General features: G+C 39.3%; 1 protein-coding gene across 2 annotated transcripts in view; it reads right to left on the bottom strand.

The window, feature by feature from the left end:
- Window positions 1-18,331, bottom strand: part of LOC309697164 (vitamin D3 receptor A) — an 82,700-nt gene extending 64,369 nt beyond the window's left edge. Inside the window, exons 1-2 of one of the 2 annotated variants that reach the window (XM_082518857.1) lie at window positions 18,205-18,330; window positions 17,098-17,238 (exon numbers count right to left, since the gene is read on the bottom strand). The gene's annotated coding sequence lies outside the window, so the exon portion shown is untranslated. Of the gene's footprint in view, window positions 1-17,097; window positions 17,239-18,204 lie in introns of both variants that reach the window. The other variant, XM_082518858.1, reaches the window with a different exon arrangement.
- Between the last annotated feature and the right edge of the window lie 2,786 nt (window positions 18,332-21,117).

The following is a 21,117-nucleotide window of genomic DNA, read 5'->3' as shown; positions in this document are numbered from 1 at the left end:
CACAGTCACCAATCTTTGAACACAGGGAACACACCTGGCGTCATTCACTACACACAATGACTCAAAATTGAAGACACTTGTTGCTAATGCTGTACCCACATGTAAAAGCAAGTTCAGAGTGCACAGTATGCTGAAGGTTCCAAACAAACACAATGGATGAAGGCAGAGTCAGGGGAAGAGGAATTCGATGCAGAGGAGGGAGAAGAGCTGGCCCTGGAAGAAGAGGAGCAGGCCAATGAGGAAGAGGAGTTCAAATGAGAGGAGGAAGAGGAGCGACCAACGAGGAAGAGGAGAAGGCCAACATGGGAGAGGAGAAGGTCCAGGAGGGAGAGCAAGACAACCTCGTACCATCATTACGGACGAGATGCGAGCAACAGCTCAGCGACATGATGCCGCACAGTGATTGTGGTGTGTGTGTGTGAATAACGTAAATAAAAAAACTTCACACCCTGTTCATGTTTTCAAGATTACTGTTGTGTGCAATAGATTCTGTTTTTGCATTGAGTTGTGTTACAGTAGTGTACGTACATGCAGGATTTTCTATAGATTTATACTACTCATATGAAACTCACAAATCTAAATGCCTAATCCTCTGCAGGGATCTACGACGATCCGTTACTGTATAGTTTCTAAAATATGCATTGGCAGTTATGAAACAAAGAACCTTCTCACAAATTGAGCATTGTGTTTTCAATTGTTTTGCTGTAGTGTGTAATGCTGTGTATAGTGTTTATAGTTTTGACAGCTTCGAGCTGCTCTCTTGGTGTGGGAGTTTGAGTTTTGCAGTGGGAAGGTGTGGTTGTGTTTATGTAGCTTTAGAGAAGGGTGTTGTGTTTGGACATTGGGGGACCTGGTGGTAACGTTTGTGACATGTGTTTTAGCATTTGAGAAAAACTGTAATATAAATCTACAGCGGAGATAGACACTGATGACTAACGTTTATGGCCTTCCTGCTTGCTTCAACAGCCTCTCTACTTAAGTAAAACATACGACATTCTCATTTTCCAACCTCCTAATATATAAACGTACCTGCATGCTGGGTTTTGGCATTGACTCTAATGTGAAAACCATATGAGACCCAAGGCTTAACATAACAGCTGCTGCAAACCACCACCACAGGGGAAAACTTAACTAATTTACCTACACACATTCAAACATTAATCATGACATTACCAACTACACAATGACTCACAATTGTGTGCTTTTCAACCTGTCAAATTGCAGTTTGTAATTTAATGAGAGCTGTCATCTGAGAAGAGGTTGTAAGGACAGCGGTACAAATTGATTTTTCCCTAAACCACATTTTTGATTTGTAAAATACAGATGAGTGGTATAAGAGAAACAGATTTCATACACCTTAATAGAGCAGGGCGATATGGCCAAAAATATTTATCACGATATATATTTGAAAATTTGCGATAACGATATAACCGACGATATAATTGATGCGAGACAAAATACAACTCCACAACATTACTAGCGCAAAAAGACAACCTTCCATTTATTTTCACTTAAACAAGAAGCTGGTTTTTATGTACATTAAAGCTTTATAAAAATGTAACAGTGCAAATGCAAATTCCTTGCTGAAAGTTTAACCAAAAGGCATTTCCAGTAGAAATGGGCTGACATATCCTGAGCATAACCATATATAATATCCACTGAAGTTAAAAATAGGTGCTTTGCAACATTAAACTGCAGTGTGCAGTACGCATTTTTCGGACCATAAGGTGCACGGGATTATAAGGCACATTAAGCGAAACAAAGCAGTCAGATAAATCAAACTTTATTAAACTCATTCTTCTTGCTTCCTCCACTTCTGTACCATTGATTCATTAATGTTGAATTCTCTGGCAGCTGTTCTATTCCCATGTTGTTGCAGTATATTAATGACTAACCTCATATTGTGGATGGATTATCTCAGTTGTTCTCCTGACTGAAGTTTGGTCCGTTTACAGCATCCTGCCATGCGATTGCATTTGTCTCTAACCATGAAGAACCTTCACGTTAACTTTTATAAGTGGAAAAGTGTTAGTGTTCGTCCTCCAGCTTCACTGTTTATGTTATGCTAACATAGCTGTATCGCTAGCGGTCACGTAGCACATCATTATATACCAGCTAGCCCAACTTCAGTAACCCTACAAACGTCACTGCTGTTTAGTTTCCTGTCTTCATTTATGTTGGAAGTGATAGCAGAGCTGTACGTTTGATTTTTTTCAGAAATCTCTCAGTCAGAACATGCAATATCATGCTTAGGTAACTAGCGAAACTAGCGAGCTAACTTCCGCTAGCTTCCTGCTAACTTCTAACTCCGTTAAATGTAATAACTTTTGTTTTCATGGATCCCTGGAAGTTAAACTTTATAGTTACACCTGGTAAAGCAGCAATGCTGATCGTTTTATTAAAGATGAAAGAATTTAGAGAGTTTTTAACTCTAAGTGATGCTGCAGTGTTGTTTGACCTGAAGCATACGGAGTTTAGGACCCAGATTACTCCCAGATTTAAGAGCATCTTAGTCTGACAAATATGACAATGACAACGGCCGCTTGCATGTTCTGCAAAAAAATGTGCTTTGTTGTGTATCTGACGGACAAACACCAAACCAGTTCCACATCACGGAAGTTGCACCATTTTTACAAACCAATTCTGGTTCATCTGTTTTCACAATCGGCCATGTGCGTATGAAAACAAAGGCACTGCGCATGCGCGTTTTACTCCCATTCTATCGCGATATTTCATTTTCCTATCGTTGCCTAACATTATACCGGTATTACCGTGAACGGTATAATATGGCCCAGCCCTACACCTTAATTAAGATTTTTTCTTTTCTGCTGCATGTCTACTGTATTCCTTGTATGTTATGGCCCACACGCTTTGTTCTGTACTCAGTGGACGAGTTATAATAACATGTCTGGAATTTCATATGCTTCTGTTTTGCACCCTTCAATCATAACACTATAATTTGGTAGTATTTGTTACCTTGAATCTGTTTTCTGAAACATCTCTGGTCTAACTACTGCCTGGTGGCATACTCACTATCACAAAACTTGCCTCCATTGTCTGCCTCACTGTGGTGCAAATAATTTCCTTTCCAATTTCCTTTCTAAGGTGAATTAAAATACCTCACCTCCCGGCTGCCCCTGGCTCCCAGCCAGCCCAGAGGCCTCTGAGGCTGGAGGATGGGGGCGAAAGCCTCTACCTAACCCTCACTCTGTATCATTCATTTTCTCTCTCAGGATCTTTGTGAAATTTATGATCCATTAGGAAAAAGCAATAAAAATGAGTTAACACTGTCCAAACCTCTGTAACAGCATTTTATGTTTGCTGCTTAAGTACACTTTTTTCAAATAAAAAGAACATTTGTGAAATAAGTAATGATATAAATTTACTCTGTATGATACATCCCATCAGAAGTGTGCTAACCCATCCTGGTGATGCCCTACCAGAACTCTACTCTGTGTCTGCTTTAGGACTTGGTTTCATTCTGGTTTACAGCAAGTGGGACTCAGGACAGGCGACCTAACATTCCACTGTTTGGCCACAATAGTTAAAAAACACACTGGTTGTTTATGCTCCATGCTGAATAACACTGGAATCGCATAAAACTCAGAACTGTGCATAATTAAAGGGCTACTATAATTAAAGGTTGCTATTCTGTTCACCTAATATGGATGGAGAAAACTACAGCAAAATGCTAAAATAACACAATGTGTCACTGTTAAATACTACTGAACATACATTTTTTCCTTCTTCATAACTCCATCAATTTTGAAATGCACCATGACACAGCCTCCACCATGTTTCACAGACGGCTGTGCAAACTCACTGCTGTACTCCATGGGATGTGTTAACACTGATTTTCAGTTCAGTTGTCTGTAATTTGGCATCTTTTTTTTTTTTTTTGATTCAACTGAACTAATGTAATGGAAACAATTGGTGTGTTTTTGTTACAGGCTACTAAGAAGAATGACTAAAGATAAGACTGCATCTTTGCCAGGTTGTCCATTATGTGTAGACACAACACTGGTTTAACGTTCAGTGGTCAAGTGACTAAACACAAACACACACACACACACACACACACACACACACACACACACACACACACACACACAAAAATTTCTCTGGAAGTGGTCAAATACAATTATTGTACAGCCCTTTATTTGCACAGCACTATAATTCCCTAATGTGATTTCTGCTGTTTTAATGTATTTTCTTCATTAGTTCATAATTTGTTTTTCCTCAACCAACAAAAAACTGTTTTTTGTCATTTGTTGAAAAATCTCTGAATCGTTTGATCACTTTTTACACAATGACTAAAAATATCCTTCCTTCCAGGCAATTGCTTTTCCGTTTTAGTGACCTTCCTGAAACTAGATCTCACACAGCTAATTTGTATAAATGACTTCCTGGTAGACGTGTGCACAAAGAGTGACCAAAATGGCCATCTGAAGTAGCTAGGTGCACCTGGCCACTGAGCAAAGTTGAAAACAAAAGGAACCATCTAGTGCAGTAAATATATTACATAACGGAAAATGGTGTAAGCTGACCAAAGGACACAATAATGGCAATGTGAGAACACATTAAAATGCACACACACACACTCAGGAAGTGAATCTGCAAAACAGAGAGAAAGGAAAATCTGAGACTGAGAAAAACAGTGATGGGGAAGTAGCTGGAGGTGACAAAAAACTGGGAGAATTGTACATGGTGTGGAGAAAGTGTGGGGTTACTACACAAAATCAAAATCAAACAGGAGCATTTTCTTTGCGAAACACGAGCTCGGAATACACACAAACACACACACACAAACTTCGGCACAGCTGCCAGATCCAGGAATGTCGGATCTTGCAGACGCCCACAGCCGCCGACACTGAAATAAACGTCATCCACATAGATTCAGACTAAAGTATGTCACAAATAGGGATGGGTACTGGTATCCGGTGCCATTACGGCACCAGTTCTGACATAAACGGTAGTAACTAGACCGAAAAGCAGCTTTTTTTTCCCTGAGATGTCATACACTTTGGGTTCTAGCCATTTTACTTTTCCAAGGATAGTAGGCGGGCCCAAGTACATACGCTCTTTTAGAGCAGAGCTACAGATTAAAAATGCCCAAGCCGAAGCGGTCAAATTCTGGCTGTACTTCACAGCAAAAGGTGCAAACTCAGCAGCCTGCAACAAGTGCTTTAAGGTGATACTGTGCAAAGGAGGTGACACCTCAAATCTGATGAAACACCTGGCGACGTATAGCATTGTGTTAAAAGCCGATAGCTAGGGCTGCTCGATTATGGCAAAAATGATAATCACGATTATTTTCACTGAAATTGAGATCGCGATTATTTGACGATATTTATTTAACCCTTTAAGACCTACTATAGAACCAAGTCCGCCAGAGCTTATATTATTTTTTTACATGTTGTAGTGCCATTTGTGGGAGCATTTCAAGTTGCTATACAACTGTTATAGCTCATATTTTAATAATATGTATGCATTAAGTCCATAGTAACTACATTAATTGCAAAAAAGTGCAATAAACTACAAAAAAATTGAAAATTGTTTTTGTTTTTTAACATATATTTCTACTTGGAGAAATTTAAGAGGTTTATCCCTCAAAACTTTAAATACAAAAAAGTTTATTTTGAGTGTCTTCATAGTTTTATTTTGGAGATACAGCAATTTTTATATACTGCAGGAAAAACAAAAACAATCCTATGATGCAAATTTGCAAAGAAAACAGCAGGTGCATCAAAATAAACTATTTCCAACAGTGCAATTCGAGTTCTAAGCATCCCAGAAACTATTCAGAAAAGTCAAGCATGACCAGTATAGGCTTTAAAGGCCTACAAGTAAAAAAAAAACTACATTTTCCGCGAAAATGACATCACTTCCGGTTTCGGGCAGGAAATGGCGGACATGTGATAGTTAGCGGTGACGTCTGTTTCAATGTGCGAAGTGTTACGAACAGCTGATTGGATCGGCAAAGCGTGTTTCTGGAATATTATGTTTTTGTTCCTGCAAGCGCTTTTTATGCAATTTATGTGGAAGGAAACCGTGACCGAGGACAAGCTGATGGCATAAGATGTAAGTTTCATATGCAAAACAAATTATTGCGCTAGCTTACAAGGTTCAGGTTCTACAGGGATTTAAAAATAGTTACACAAAACGGAGCGTGCTGCTCTGACCGGATTTAAAGGGTTAACAATAACAATGTATTGAATAATGACTTTAAAAAATAATATAAAAGTGTGCAACACCACTGAAGTTTTTTTTACCTCTCTTTTCAACCAACGGCAGTCACTCTCCTCTCCAAATAACTTCTGCTTAGCTTTCCGAGCTTCCCTCGGGTCCTCTTAATCAGCAGTCTCCAACCTTTTTTGCGCCACGGACCGGTTTATGCCCGACAATATTTTCACGGACCGGCCTTTAAGGTGTCGCGGATAAATGAGGGAGGGGCTAATAATCGGCTCAGTCATTTTTAATGATCGTTGAAAGCCCAGATCGTAATCGTGATTAAAATTCGATTCGAAGTTAGCAACATCCCCCAAAAACCCGAAGAGGAGAGTCCTGGCCCGTAGCCCTGCCAGTGTAGTAGAAATGATGACGGATGATGATGGCAGCAGCACCTGTTCTTCTCTGGGTGAGTAGCTTAATGTTGTTCGTGTGTAAGCTAACCACGTTATTAAATTAATACATGTAAGGTGAACTCGCAAACACCGTTGTAGTTACATGCGGCTGTCTTCTTGTTTGATGGCAGGTACTCCCTTCACCCTGGCCAAAAAGGCTAAAATGACCAAAGAAAAAGTGGAAAACAGTTAAACTTGTTAAAATTGTTATCTTTTTACAAAAAAACAGCTGAACATGAGAGGTTTTTGGACCAATTTTGTGTTCTCCATTCTTTAAGCACCAGTTCGAGCACCGTTTAAGCACCAGCACCGTTTCAAAAGTACCGGTTTTGGTACTGGTATCCTAACCTAAACGATACCCATTCCTAGTCACAAACACACACAAGCACAGGAAACATCATGAACGGGCAGACACCAAAATATAGTCATCCATCAACCCAAATCTTGCTAAATGCTCAGAATGTGCAAAAGATAAAAATAAAATAAATAAATAAATAAATGTATGGGACACAAACCATATGCACTAACTAATTTTGAAAAAGCAGGAAAAGGGTGGTAGTTTTGACACCAGTAGCTGACAAGCTTTAGTTATCTGTCAGCATGCGTAGCAAAGAGACAAATAAGTAGGCAGAATCAGCAGACTGCTCGATTTAGGGTTTTCTACTTCATAAAAAATATTACTGTTAGCATAGTGCAAATATGAACATAATTGTAGCCTTCCCTCAGATTTCTATTTCCTAGAGTAGAAATTTTCTCTCTTTGGCTTTAAATGTAAACCCTTACCACTCCTGATCTTGCCAAACATCATAACAGTGCCATCATTTCAGACATGTGTGGGATAATTAAGTAATAGCAGGGTATGAGGTACAAAGCAGAAAATAAAACAATAGTGAAAGAAACTGATATATAAGATATGTGCATTATTAAATTCTTTGTGGTGCTTTTTGTTTTTTTACATTTTTAAAATGCGCAGTTATGCCGATGCTCAATCACAGCTGCAAGAAATAAGTAATGACACTTTATTTCCTTGTAATTTGACTTGAGTCACAAAACTGCCACCAAACAACACACACCAGTAAGCCTGTCTACAAAGACAGCATTTTAGGCAGTTTTATAATTACTGGCGCTATTGGCTTTGCTTCATGAGAACAGCCTTGGTGGCCTGAGCCATCTTTTACTTCTTCACACACCTCCTGCTGTTTGCTGCCGACTAACCCCGTCTACACTTCTATGGCTGTGTTTTCTATCCAACTTTGTTACCCAGCCCAAAGAGCATAATGGGTAAACAAAAACAACAAAATATTCCAGTAACTTCAAAAAAAATTATAATACCACAAAACTAGGGACAAAAAAGGGATTTTAAGATTCATTTATATGTTTGAAACAGTAAGACCTTGTCAACTGAAAATGTACTATATTCAGAGAATACTTGGTTAAAATAGAGCACACTTATTTAAATAACAAAGGCAAGTGTAATAAAAGCAGCATCTAAGTGGCTACACACACACATCTCAGTTTCTTTTATAGAGTTCAAGTTGCATCATTTTCTAAAATAAATCATTTGGTGATGGCAGAATACAGTATACATATGTTAGAGAAAGAGGCTGGCAAGAGTGTCTGCGCAGCAGTCTACTGTACTCTCTGGAGAGCATACTACAAGCCTCTATCAGTGTAGCACTAAAACAAATGTGACCCAAGCAAACTCCAGCTACTGGCAGAAGCAAACAGAGCTTTAAACGGTACAAGATGCAAAAAAAAGTGATGGAAAATAGCAACAGGACAGAGAGAAACCGGGGCAGAGAAAAACAAAAAATTGTAAAACGCTGGCAAAAGAAGAAACAACAAAAAAACAATGACAGAAGAAAAGGCAGAGACTGCATGATGTAGTGTGACAGAGCACATTTAAAGACATATTAAGATTTTACTGCTAACAGGAATCTGACTTAAGGACAACTTTGTAAACAAACCGAAACGCGCGCACGCACACACACACACACACACACACACACACACACACACACACACACAAAGAAAGAAAAAAAAACAGGGAAAGCTGCTTTGAATTAAACCCATCCTGTAAGCATTTGCTAGTGGAGAAGTATGCAAATAAAAATCTCTTACCACCTGTGGAACTAATTAACATAACACCACCATAGGAAAAACTCCTTTTCGAGATCCATTCTTAATCTGTTTGTTTCTCCCATTTAATTCAAAATAAATATTATTATATTATATTATATTATATTATATTATAAGTATTAATGTAAGCCACAGTTTATATTGTCTGATTATTCAAGACAAAGTTCTAACTATAAAGTTTATTCTTTGATGGGAAAAAAAACTGTTTTCCTGACACCTTAAAAAAATATCAATTTTATTAATGATTTTGACAACACTTTAGAAGGACAGAGTTTCAGAGCTGGAGCTCAGTGGAGAGTTAACCCTCTCAAGGCAGGCGTTGCCGATTTGCAACAGTTAAAAACTAACAACCTGATTACCCCACATACATATTTTATGAGTTTTTTTTTACTCATAAGTACCACTGCAGGACTTGGTTGTGCATTAGCAACAAAAAGTTTAATTTGAGCCTGAGAGGGTTAAGAGGCTCCAGCCATCACCATAACAATGTGAGCTCTTTGAGCAATAATGTGGACGAGCTTAGTGATGTGACTGAGACCCAGAGAGCTTACAGAGTGTACTCCAATGTGTTTCATGGAGGAGTTGCTACACTAACACTTCCTAAACGACAGTGTGACCGTACCTGGCTTCAGGATTTTTCGGATGGACAGAAACATTAATCTGTGCAGTAAGAAGAAAAATGTGGGAAGAAACGCTATTTGTCTAAATCAATACAACATTTGGATTCCTCTATCATCTGATGCAGAGGTCATCCTACTAACTGTGGTGAATAATTATGGACATTAAATGGATACATCTGTAACAACATTCTCAATTCAGCTGCCATAAAAACAGATCAGAGAAAACTTATTTTACTGTTTTATATTTAGGTTGAAATGTATTGATCTCATAGCTTTTACTTTTTTTAGCTTTTTAAAAAAAAAAGAACTTATTGTAAACATTGACATCAATCATCACAGAATTTCACAAGCTGCTATTTCAAACTATTTTAGAAACTCTTGAACAATTTGGAATGGCAAAGAAACAAACAGAAAATACGCGTAAAAACAAAATCCAACTATAAAGAGTCTTAACTGACTATTGCAGGCCATAATATAATACTCTGAATAAGAGAAAATAATAGTGAGAGAGTGTGTGCTTCCCTGTGACTGTGTGTAAAAACACAGAATAAAAGTGCTCTGCCTCTGAGCCAAGATATGCTTTGTCTTTGCTTTTTCTGCTGGCATCTGCCTGTTGTTTTAAATTTACACTGGATCCAAAGTGATTATGGTAAATGGTAAATGGCCTGTATTTGTATAGCGCTTATGTACACGTGTCAAAAAATCTGCACGAAAGCAGAAGTACATAATTACACCAGTAGTAATGACCACCATAGAACCTGTGTGCACATATACAGTGGATTGCTTGGTCATCCACTGCCCTTCTGGATGACTAATTATTGGACAAACAGGGTGAGATGGGCGGAGTCTTCTGTAAGGGGCCCGTTAAGCAACAGCCAATCGTCTTCAGTGGGCTTGTCTCTCTGTCTCTGTGCTAAGGTAGCATAAGGAAAGTGGAAATAAGAATGGGGGGAAAAAAGAGCTCAGAAGAAGCGTTAGCAGCTCAGTGAAAGCCCCTTACAGTGGGCCTCCGTAGACAGACACAGTAGGACAGACAGAAGCCTGAATCTCATTTCAGAGTTTCATCCTCCAACATTTCTCTGCAACAGTCAGAAATTCTACGATCCTTTTAAAATGAAATATTGACATGATGAAAATGATATGATGTTACCCATTTGAGGGACAGCTGAAGCCAAAATAACATTACACTAATCGATGACCAGTCCTTACTCCAAATTTGCTGCCAACTACACATAGCTGCTTTCATTTTAATTCAAATTACAAAAAAATTACAAAAACTTTTTTTGTCCAACTCAAAACACTCTGCACTGAAGGCTTGGTGTTGAGAGCTGTCCGTCACTCTCCCTGTGTCTTCTGTTAAATAACAGTCCAGTTCGCCATATTCTCATGCACTCTCTGAAACACATGTGCTCCTGGGTTTAATGAGTGACTACAGTAATGAGCCAGTCGTGCTTTTAGTGTGGCTGTAAAACACATCCAAGTGAAGTCTCACATCACTCTAATTAAAAAGCCCAAAGTTTAAATCAATGGAAAGTGTGTCTAATCTTCCACAGAGGTGGCAGCGATGGTAACAAAAAGCTTTTCTGCTGCTTTAAGAAATATCTTTTGCATTTTAAGTTTGGCTGCCTGACTTTAATTAAAATGAATCAAAGACACTTAATGATTTGTGCAATTCAGGATAAACAGTCACAATTTGATTCCTTCTTTTAAAGAGTGTGTATCTTGTCCTCCAGCATGAGCTGTAGAAATAAACTGTGACTGGCTTATTTTTGCCAGCCTGTGGACAAGGTTTTCATTGCATAGACTGAATCTATGGCTGATGGACTGCTTTTCTGCCAGCTTCAATACCATCTGTACATATATCACTCTCATCAACATTCAAAGCACAAAATGTGACGCAGAACCTCTAAAAGTCTGTTCCATGCTCGGGGATGGGCAGGAAAACAGAAACGTGTGGATTAATTCTGTAATATCCTACAGCAGTACAATGTCTGACATAACACACTCAAGTAATTCAGTTCCATCACTCCTTACTCACCTGTTGCTTATAAAACATTTGTCTCTTTTTATATTTACAGGTATAAAGAATTATATGTTGCAATAAGTATATGCTTCTTGTATCGGGTGTTTGCTACTTATTATTTTAGACCTTGGCACCTTTTTAATCACCTGAACACCAATCTACCTCTGCAAAGACAGAATAGTGATTTTAGTTTCCTGTTGTCCTCTGGGCACATTAAACTGTGCAGGCCATGCTAAAACAAATGCAAGCCCGTGTTTTATTTTAAATCAGTCTAACAGGTAAGTGGATGATGCTGTACGTTAAATTGACTGATCTTAGATCTTTACCTGAAGACGTAATTTCATCACCGCAGCAAATTTTCCAACTATTCATCAAAGGTACGGCCACTTTCAATTTAACTGAAATTGATCTGGTTGAAGGAAAATGTCCAAGACCAAGAATCGGTAATAAATGTTTTGTTTAAAGCCAGAGTGCACAAACACTAACACAATCATATATTACACAGAGATTGTGTTAGATTTGCCATTGTCTATCATTTTGATGCACAATGTGATAAAAAAAAATAGCACAGATTTAATAGCATTACAATTTATTTTAAATGACAATAGCAAAAATATAAAAAGTGCATGCATTCATGAACTCACTACTACCACACTTCACACCTCATAAGGAAGCGTGATAGCATGGTTAACATTTCTTCCAAGGAAGCAAACAGATGTCACCAATTGAATATGGACTCTCAGATGGTGCAAGTACCAGAGCTTGTTATCAGTTTTCATTATTATTTTTTTATAAAAAAATAATAATTTCCCCACGGGGATCAATAAAGTATGCATTATTATTATTATAAAAACCCCACCTTGACAGATAGATAACACAAAGTAGCAACACATTTATAGTACAAATTTGCAAATGTTGTCAGTGAACAATCATTCAGTCAATTCAAGCCAAAATGTAATTGGGATTTTAATTTAGCCCTAGCAAGCTCTAACTTCAACTCATTCTGTCCTGTTATTATTATTATCATTAGTAGTAGTAGTATTTCATTTAACAGTAGCTCCACCACCAGAATTTTAATCTGTCGCTATGGCAGCGTGCAGTCAAATTTTTCTGTTAAATGGATAACAATATTCGGTTACTGTGACCTCTGACGAAAAACCCTCACCCAATATTCAACCATCCCTGCAATCTTGAAAACTACATCAAATTAAAATGGCTCCTGACAAAACATTTTAAAATCCCTGAGAAAAGAATTTCCAGCAAGAGCACAGAGGAACTGTTTGTCTCTTGACTGGAGATCTATTATCCAAAAAGCTTTTTATTTCCAGTGGTGCAAGCATTTTTGCCTTGTGGAAATTGAACCTCTAACCCCATTAGTGTTATGCAAAGTTGCACTTGACCACAACATAGTGCACAAACCCTGTGATCTACGCCACTGTTTACCAACATTCAGTGTGGGACCCAGAGAAGTTGCAGCTCTGTGAGCGCTACTTGCATGGTAGCCTGTGACCTTAGGCTGTGAGGTCAGCTGCTATTGACGTTTATCTCGCCAAATCCCTTAGGGCTTCAAACAAGACCTAATCAGACTAACCACAACACCAGAACCTCCCCTGCATTTATGTTGTAGCTACACAATTACCTCTCATAAGGAATCTATTAGCCCCTGTTGAGCATGTTCGCATTAAAAAGGGAGGTGGAGAGGAGATGTGGCTATGGGAATAAAGGAAAATCTATTACATGTGAACACCACGAAGCAGAAAAATATCCGTTTTCCTCAACTGAATTTCCGATTTATCATTCATAGCAGAAATCCAACAGCTGGCAGGCTTAAAATTTTGAAACTACAAAACACCTGGTGTCTTTTAGTCCTTTCCCTTGGGGGAAAACCTTCGCCACACAGGGAGTGATGTGTTTGTTTTTTAAAAAACAAACAACAAAAAACTGAGGAGATAGTGGTTGGTGTGATCACCAGAGCAGCAGAAGAAAAAAGAGAAAAGATATTGTATTGAGTTTTTTAACTGAACAGAAAAAGGTCAGAGAGAAAACACTGAAAGCATTAACAACAATATATGGACAAATTAAAACACAAGAATGAGAACACTGCTACTGTCAGTATACTTTAAAGTTGTGTCCACATACCTTTGACGGTATTATAAATACTACCTAATAATAGCCTGATTCATTCATGTGTGGTAAAGGCCAGCAAGTGCTTATCTCTCTAAGCCCAAAGACAACACCCCATCCTGATCTGATGATGGTGGTTGAGCTAATCGGTACTGCTATTGGCTAAAATGAAGGACATGATATTTCGATCTGCTCTGCATTGTCCCCTTTTTTCTGATGATGTTGCACTGTTGCTCTCCTGTATGGTAGCAAGCTCTTCAGCATGAATTTTGCTGCACATGCAAGTGCGTAAACAAGGAAAACTATTTTTTTGCGACCATGACTGACTCAAGCTGTAACGCTCTGAGAAGCAAGAAGATTAAAAAGAAGAACCTCGTCTCTGTATCTCTACTAGGATTGTGCCGATGGATGATGTCGATATCCATCAGCACCAGGGATCGGCAACTGTCAAACCAGTGGTGATAGTTTGCTATAGTTTTATGCTTTTCCACTTACAAAATACTTGAATCACAGTAATGTTTTTCACACCAGTTGATATTGATATATATCATCATATAAATCAAATCACTATTTCTGTCAAGCTTAAAGATTCCTTTTTACTCCTTAGATATGAGGTTAATTTAATTTATTTTTGTCAGAATTTGAACATGATAAATATACTGCAAGACATTTACAACTGTAGGTGTATATATAATAAACTAAACTCTTAATTCCGACCAGTCAAAGGCTTCAAATGTTGCAGAAGCATACAAACAAAACGGGAAACTAACTCCTTTGGTCAATTCCAAACAAATAACAAGAACATGATATGAATGCAAAATAAATCTCAAGAGACTACTCTGTATTATTTCCCTTATGGTCCAGGGTAAGCAAGCAATCAGCAAATTTAATGGATACTTTAAAAAATGTACAGGAAGTGCATCACTGTCTCAGTGACATAGACAGTGAGGCTCATTTATGGATGTACAACTTAACCACAAATCCAATCTGGCAGCAAACTAGAAGAAGACACAGCTATTCAACTGTCTCTCTATGCCTCAGCTGTGAAAATGCCCTCTGAAAGAAATGACTTGGGCCAGGGAGTTGGCAAAGAGTGTCAATTACTTTAATCAGCCACTTAAATTCTACATGTGCTTACTGGCACCATGTCTTTTCAGTATAGTAGTCTGCTGCATTTGCGAAATCACTGTCTCTTTGTGTTATCATTTATTATTTTATCACCAAGCCCTACTTGCAACCCAGATGCCACATGACTGCAGTTTGTGCAGAGCCTATTGTCCAACCCTAATCACTTATTTTAAAAGCTAGAGTGTCCAGGTTAAATGTAAGATTAATTAGTACAATTAAGGACATAGTCATTTTATTCAACAAGCTTTATCACTATTTGGATCAAGCAGCTTTAGAAAAATAACACTATTGCTTCTGCAGGTGTTTTAATCAATAAGGAGATGAACAGAAGTATTCAGTTGAACTCACACCAGCAAATAGCCAATTCTCCAAATCAGACCCAAAAGTTTTTGTGTGCAGCGTGCCAAATAAAAAAAAAACACTAAAAAAAAAACCCTTAAACAATCAACAAGTGTTATTGAAAAATGCTGACAACCAGGGTATGGGGTTACCATCTAATACATACCCTGATCTTAAAAACTGATTTTTATAGGACTGATTTCAACCAGGGGATTTGGTTTTATTTAGATTTTATAATGAGCCTTCCCTCTAAAATTTTACATTTTTAAAGTGATTGATTTTCTATCCCCATCAGAGCAATGACTCTGCTTATCTTATCTTCAATGTTTTTACCCAAGATCACTTTCAACATGTAAGAAAAGTGGTTGTGCCCGCATTGCCACGAGACTTTAGTACACAAATCACAGATGACTTGACCGGCATAAAGTTAGACAAAAAAATGTAACACGCACTAACAAGTACGTGTGCATGTGCACATGTATGTACATGTGCATTTCATATTCCTGGGAATTTCAAAACAGCACTCTCCACCTTGAAGACTCTATGCATCTGTTATCATTTTACAAGTTGCCTGTAACTCTGCGAGTACAAACCTCTCAAGCACAATGTGCCCCACTAAGCACCTCATTACAGAAGAAAGGTTCTGTGTATCCCGCTAAGGTAATAGATGGGAGGTAGGATCCTTTAAATGAAATAAATAACACTGCAAAGTGGCAGAAATTACGGTTTCTGCTTCTATTCAAATTCATCTCAACTTCTAGCTTCTCCCATACTCATAGAAGTGTAATAAAGTGAACACTGATCAAGTGCATGATGAATCTTTGCTAAACCCTGTGATAAGTGTACCATCTCACCCTATGTGAGTCGATAGAGGTATATGGTATAGGTTGCACCCTGCAACCTTAAATTTGATAAGGTGTTAAGAAAATAGATAGATGAATCGTTCCTGGCAATATGAGCGTAAGCAGCCAAGAAATCATGTCATTGCACAGGCTAGCATTGTGTTTTTCCTCGGGACAAAGGAGACCAACAAGCAGGTAAGATCAGAAGAGCTAGGCAAAAAAAACCCCCAAAAAACAGATGTACAAATAATGCAACAAAACCATAATATGACAAATTACCAGCTCATTTTCTTCATTTTAGCATTAACTTTCTGATGCCCTGGTTGCCTTGGCATGAAAAGACGTACAGAGACTTTAGCACTAAAAATAAAGCAAAACAGCTATATAAACAAATAATAATTAAGTCAAGGAAACCACTCTCTGCGCAGGTGGAAACATCCCAAGAAATATGTCCTGCTCTTCCAGTGAGTAAAACATTTACCTCTTCTTATTTAAAGCAAGCCTAACAGTGTGTTATTAAATTGAAACACATAAGAAACACAAATGATATGATGGGCACTAAGGACTGAGAATGAAAGACGCACAGGTTTCAGGATAGTTAAAGTTTACTTTGTGAAAAACAAACACTGAAATTAATCACTAGATGGTGTAGCTTTGACCTTTTAGTGGCTCGTATCTGCTAATGCATATTTAAGACATAAAATAGAATGGGACAGCAGACTCAGACAACATGTCACCTTACTGAAGTCTATGCATGTCTACTCTGCTCCCCTTGGCTCCATGCTAATCTGTCCCTTTGTCTTTTCCCTGCAGTGTCCTCAGCACCAGAGGCGGACAACCTCTGAGAAGGAAAGTATGCAACCCCGTAAATTATTGATGTGTCTAAAGCCACATCAATAATCCGCCTGCTGTTTTGCACGCCAGGCTAACACATGTTCATTTTAATGCAGTGTAATAAAGGATAGGGATTTGCGCATTGGCCCTGCTGCTGGGCTGCAGGGGAGGCGAACATACACATGTAGAATGTGGAGTAACAATAACACAACACACAAAACGACACCGGGATGAGGCGAGTGGAGAAGCGGCAGAGCTTCACAAATATCCCGAACACGGCACAGCGAGCAAACAAAGCGAAAAGCTTTTTTTTTTAAATATACAGATTTCATTTTGTTTGCTCGTGTTTAACTGATAAGAATCGCCACGCACGCTAAGCGAAGCTGTGATGCACCACAAAACCAAGCCAGTGAGTTCCGTCTTACCTGATGTTGCATATCAACCTTCACTTTTGTACAGTAGCAGAGAGGTGCCCAGATGTTGCAGCCAGGTCACTAACTAGTGGAGCTAAAGGTGAACAATTTCCCCCCGCGTTGAAAAACTTTGCCCTCTGTATAAAACAAAAACTGTAAACAGAGAAAGAAAGAAAGAAAAGACAAGTGAATTAAGCAGGACTGTCTAACGGTCAGTCGGAGAGGTGGGAGTTGGGTAACATTACCGCTGACGTGCCGTTATTTCGTGCATGGAAACACTGTAGCGCCAAACGTCATTCTATAAATCTGGCGATTTTAACGACCTGACGTGCTCGAGGTAAACACGTCCAGAGGAAGGGGCTTTGGACTTTTTTCCACAGTCATTTCACGGGCTCGTGTGTGAGGAGCAGTAGTTACACATGATGCAACACTTCATTCAAACTAAACTTTGCAACACGTCCACGCCGCTTTGCCATTAAACGCTGTTTTGTTTGCCCGAATAGGACTTGGAGCGTACAACCAAGTGCTTACGTGTAGCCAGAAAATCTAGCAAACTGAGCATTTGCGATACCACCGGAGGTTACATGGCGTGTAAATGTGTCGGTACATATTCAACTGACACATAATTAAAAAGACTCTTTTTTTGCCCCTTTCCTTTTCCCTCACACACAAGCGGGCTGAGCCTGATCGAGGACCGGACTCGGGGTAGTAAAAGAAAAAGAAGAAAAACAGCGGTACCAGCGGTCACACACCGCCAAAGTGTCCTTTAATTTTCACACGCCACGCTTATTACTGAATTGTTGTGTTACAGTAGCGGGACGGCTGTGAAAATGGCCTCTCTACAATGGCATTACACCTAGCCTCACTGGACGCATTGTTTGTGTCAGCTGCATGTCAAAATAATGCAGACCGCTAGAGAGCAATGACAACAGCTAACGTTAACGGCAGCACCACTTTGCTGGCCTGAAAAGCGCGTGTACCACTCGGCTTGAAAAGCAGTTTTAAGCTAAACGAAACGAGAGGGGGTAAATGGCCTAAGTATAATGCTACAAACGTGTTATAACACGTCAGACAGCGCGAGGCACGCCCAAAGGTACGGGAAAGTCTAAAATAACTTACATTAGTCCACGCGAAAAGCAACGTAGGCAGACGCTCCGTTAGTCCAGTTTTTTTTTCAGATCTGTATCAACATAGATGGACAGCACTTCTCCGTAGTCCCGCCCCACATGGTTTAGCAGTCGGGCATATCTGTACATATATATAATCCCCCTCCCAGATGTCCAATCACAACGCTCCACTCTGGAATAGTGTCTTTTCCCATTGGTCGAGAAGCTTTTCAGTCTCGTGCTGAGTTTCCAGCTGTCTCCGTACCATATAGGGGTGTGTCGTGACGTAGCTGACGGTCCGATAGATAGTAAACAATTGCAGAAATAAACCTTAAGAATATAAACTGAAATAAGGGGTAAAGTCGAAAAAAGTAAGGGCTTTTAAAGTTCAGGGCGTTTAGCTGTATGAATCTATAAAGATGTATACTAAATATACTACACGTGTTTTGACCAATTCACGGGTGTGTGTATGTGTGGGTGGGTGGAGGGATCTGTTTTAATACCGTTGCATTTGAAGCTTAAATGTGTCCGCATTTCTCATCATGAATCATATATGGTTCACCTATACATAATATATGAAAGTTCCAGCTTCTTCTAACCTTTGTGCTCCCTCTGTACTGGAAACTGGTGGTAGCTGATAGTATACCCATGATGACGGGATAACGGCTTAGCCTAGAAAACATTTTGACCGACTCGCCTATTGGTATGTGTCCATAATTTACCGTATATTGGGACACACGCCAAAGCTAATTTGTTTACTGGGTGAAAGAATTCTGTGGGAATGATAGGGCCCTGTGGTGCTATTCTGTGTCACCCCTGGGCGGTTACTGTAGCACATCAATCACCACATCGCCCACTCTGTAATTAGAACTGATTCTCTTCTTTTAGCTATCTCTTGTCATTTCCCTGGATGGCTCAGGGTATCACTCTGTATGACTTGGTTTATGTTACTTATTTATTTATTTGTTTATTTATTGCTTGATCTCATTGCTTTATGAAAATCCCATGAGCTGGATTTCAAACCTTCCAACCTATGCAAAGCTGGCACTGACAACAAGCCAGTTACATAAATCCATAAGTTTCTGTACATGTGGGACTGAAAGCACTGATACCATGTGAGCATATTGATGGCTTGAACTTTTCTATAGAAGTAGGAATTTTTTAGCATTTGGCATAAGGAAACTTGTTGTGCTTTGTTTGTGCAGCAGACCATGCTAACTTTCTCTGCTCTATGCCCCTGCAATTGCTGATAGACCTCCTGTCTTAATACACCTACATGCTTTGCGTGTTCTTAGATGCACTGTAACATTGAGATATTTCTCTACAGAAGTAGCCACTGTGGTATCTCGATGCATTTACATGTCTTTGCGTCACAGTGTGATATGCATGCGAGCCTAAGCCACTTCTGCATCCTGTACACTATAGACCCATGCTGCAACTTACTGAAACATTTTCCACAAGTGTCATTTATCAGTATGTTGTCACCATTAATGCTTGATGACACACAGGTTGAGGCTGTGCAGGTCAGTCTAGCTGCCGGAGGTCAAAGGTATTCACGCGTTCCTGTTTAACCTTTCAATTCAAGTAAACACTAACACATTGCTCTTCTCCTTCTTATAGGTGCGACTGAGCATGTCAATACACTATCTCGCTGAGTCATTCGGTCATACAGTTATGTGGCATTATTCTGTCAAAGCCTAATGTCGGCTTGATTACTGCATTGAAAATCTTTACTTTTAAGCTCTGCGCCATGAGGATAGTCAGCAGTGAATGGCACTGTAAAGGTCATTCGAGCTGACGACTGCAGATTCTCATACTTCTATTCATGTCACTCTCCCATTTTTAAGAGTAATTGAATTGCATTGCCTACTTGTAGTTTAGTTGTCATTTTCTGCATATAAGGAACAGGCCACCTTGGTTAAAATGATCTGTATGGTTGGATATCACATAAGGGAGGGAGATCAAAGCTTTTCTATTTGTTTCCCGCTTTTTCATTTAAATATTAACTGGGTTAGACAATCTCCATTTACTAACCAAATATGGATGTCAAAAAACTAATGTTTACTGAAAAATATAATGGAATCCTTCAAAACTGGATATGTGGTTCCTATCGCCAAATAGCCTTTGTAACTGCAATAAATGCATTATTCAAATTTACAGCAGCATGGCTGCTCCCATTTGGCTGATAACAGTAATGTTTCTTCTTCCCCACCCCCCGCCTGACTTTCTTATCTCAATCAAGCGGTGCATGAATCAGTGCAGCCAGCTTTAACAGGGCAAATATATATGCATGTACATTCATAAACCAATATACGTGACAATCACGTGTACGGGATATTTCCTCTGTACAGCGTTGCCTGTGTGTGCATGTGCTGGAATCTAGGCCATCCCTTGTTGCTTTGTGTCTGAGAGGCGGATCAGTCTATACGATGCAAGGCATATGGGCGTGTTTATGTCAGGGGCATGCGCACAAGGGACTTAGTCTTCCTCTGGGTTTGTGTGTGCATGAGAAAGAGAACAAAAAAGAGAGAGCGAGAGAGAGAAAGTGAGCGAGTATCACATGAGATGCCCGGATTTTCTCGGGGTGTTTTCACTGTGCACACACACTACAGCAATAGGAGCAGAAGAAACACGAGGACTCCTCATAGCTCTCTCTTCCTCAATAGTTTCCTTCCTAGAACTCGGAATGTCTCCATCTCACTTTAATGCCCCCACCTACTAACCAACGCACACACACATACACACACAGCACTCTCTCCCACTCACAGGGTGAGTCTAGAAAACAGCTGGAAAAGCAAATAGTTGCAGGCAGCCCTGGCCCACTGGCTCTTATATATGACTGGACCTTTACTTGGATGAATGCAGTCCTCACACTGGTTTTTCAGCTGCAGTCAGAAGGCACAAAGACCAGTGCATTTGCACAAAC

Source organism: Aulonocara stuartgranti (genome assembly GCF_965226115.1).
Source record: "Aulonocara stuartgranti genome assembly, chromosome: 20".
Lineage (NCBI taxonomy): Eukaryota > Metazoa > Chordata > Actinopteri > Cichliformes > Cichlidae > Aulonocara > Aulonocara stuartgranti.
Note: the sequence above shows the minus strand (reverse complement) of the source record. Positions and strands in the feature narration are given on the sequence as shown.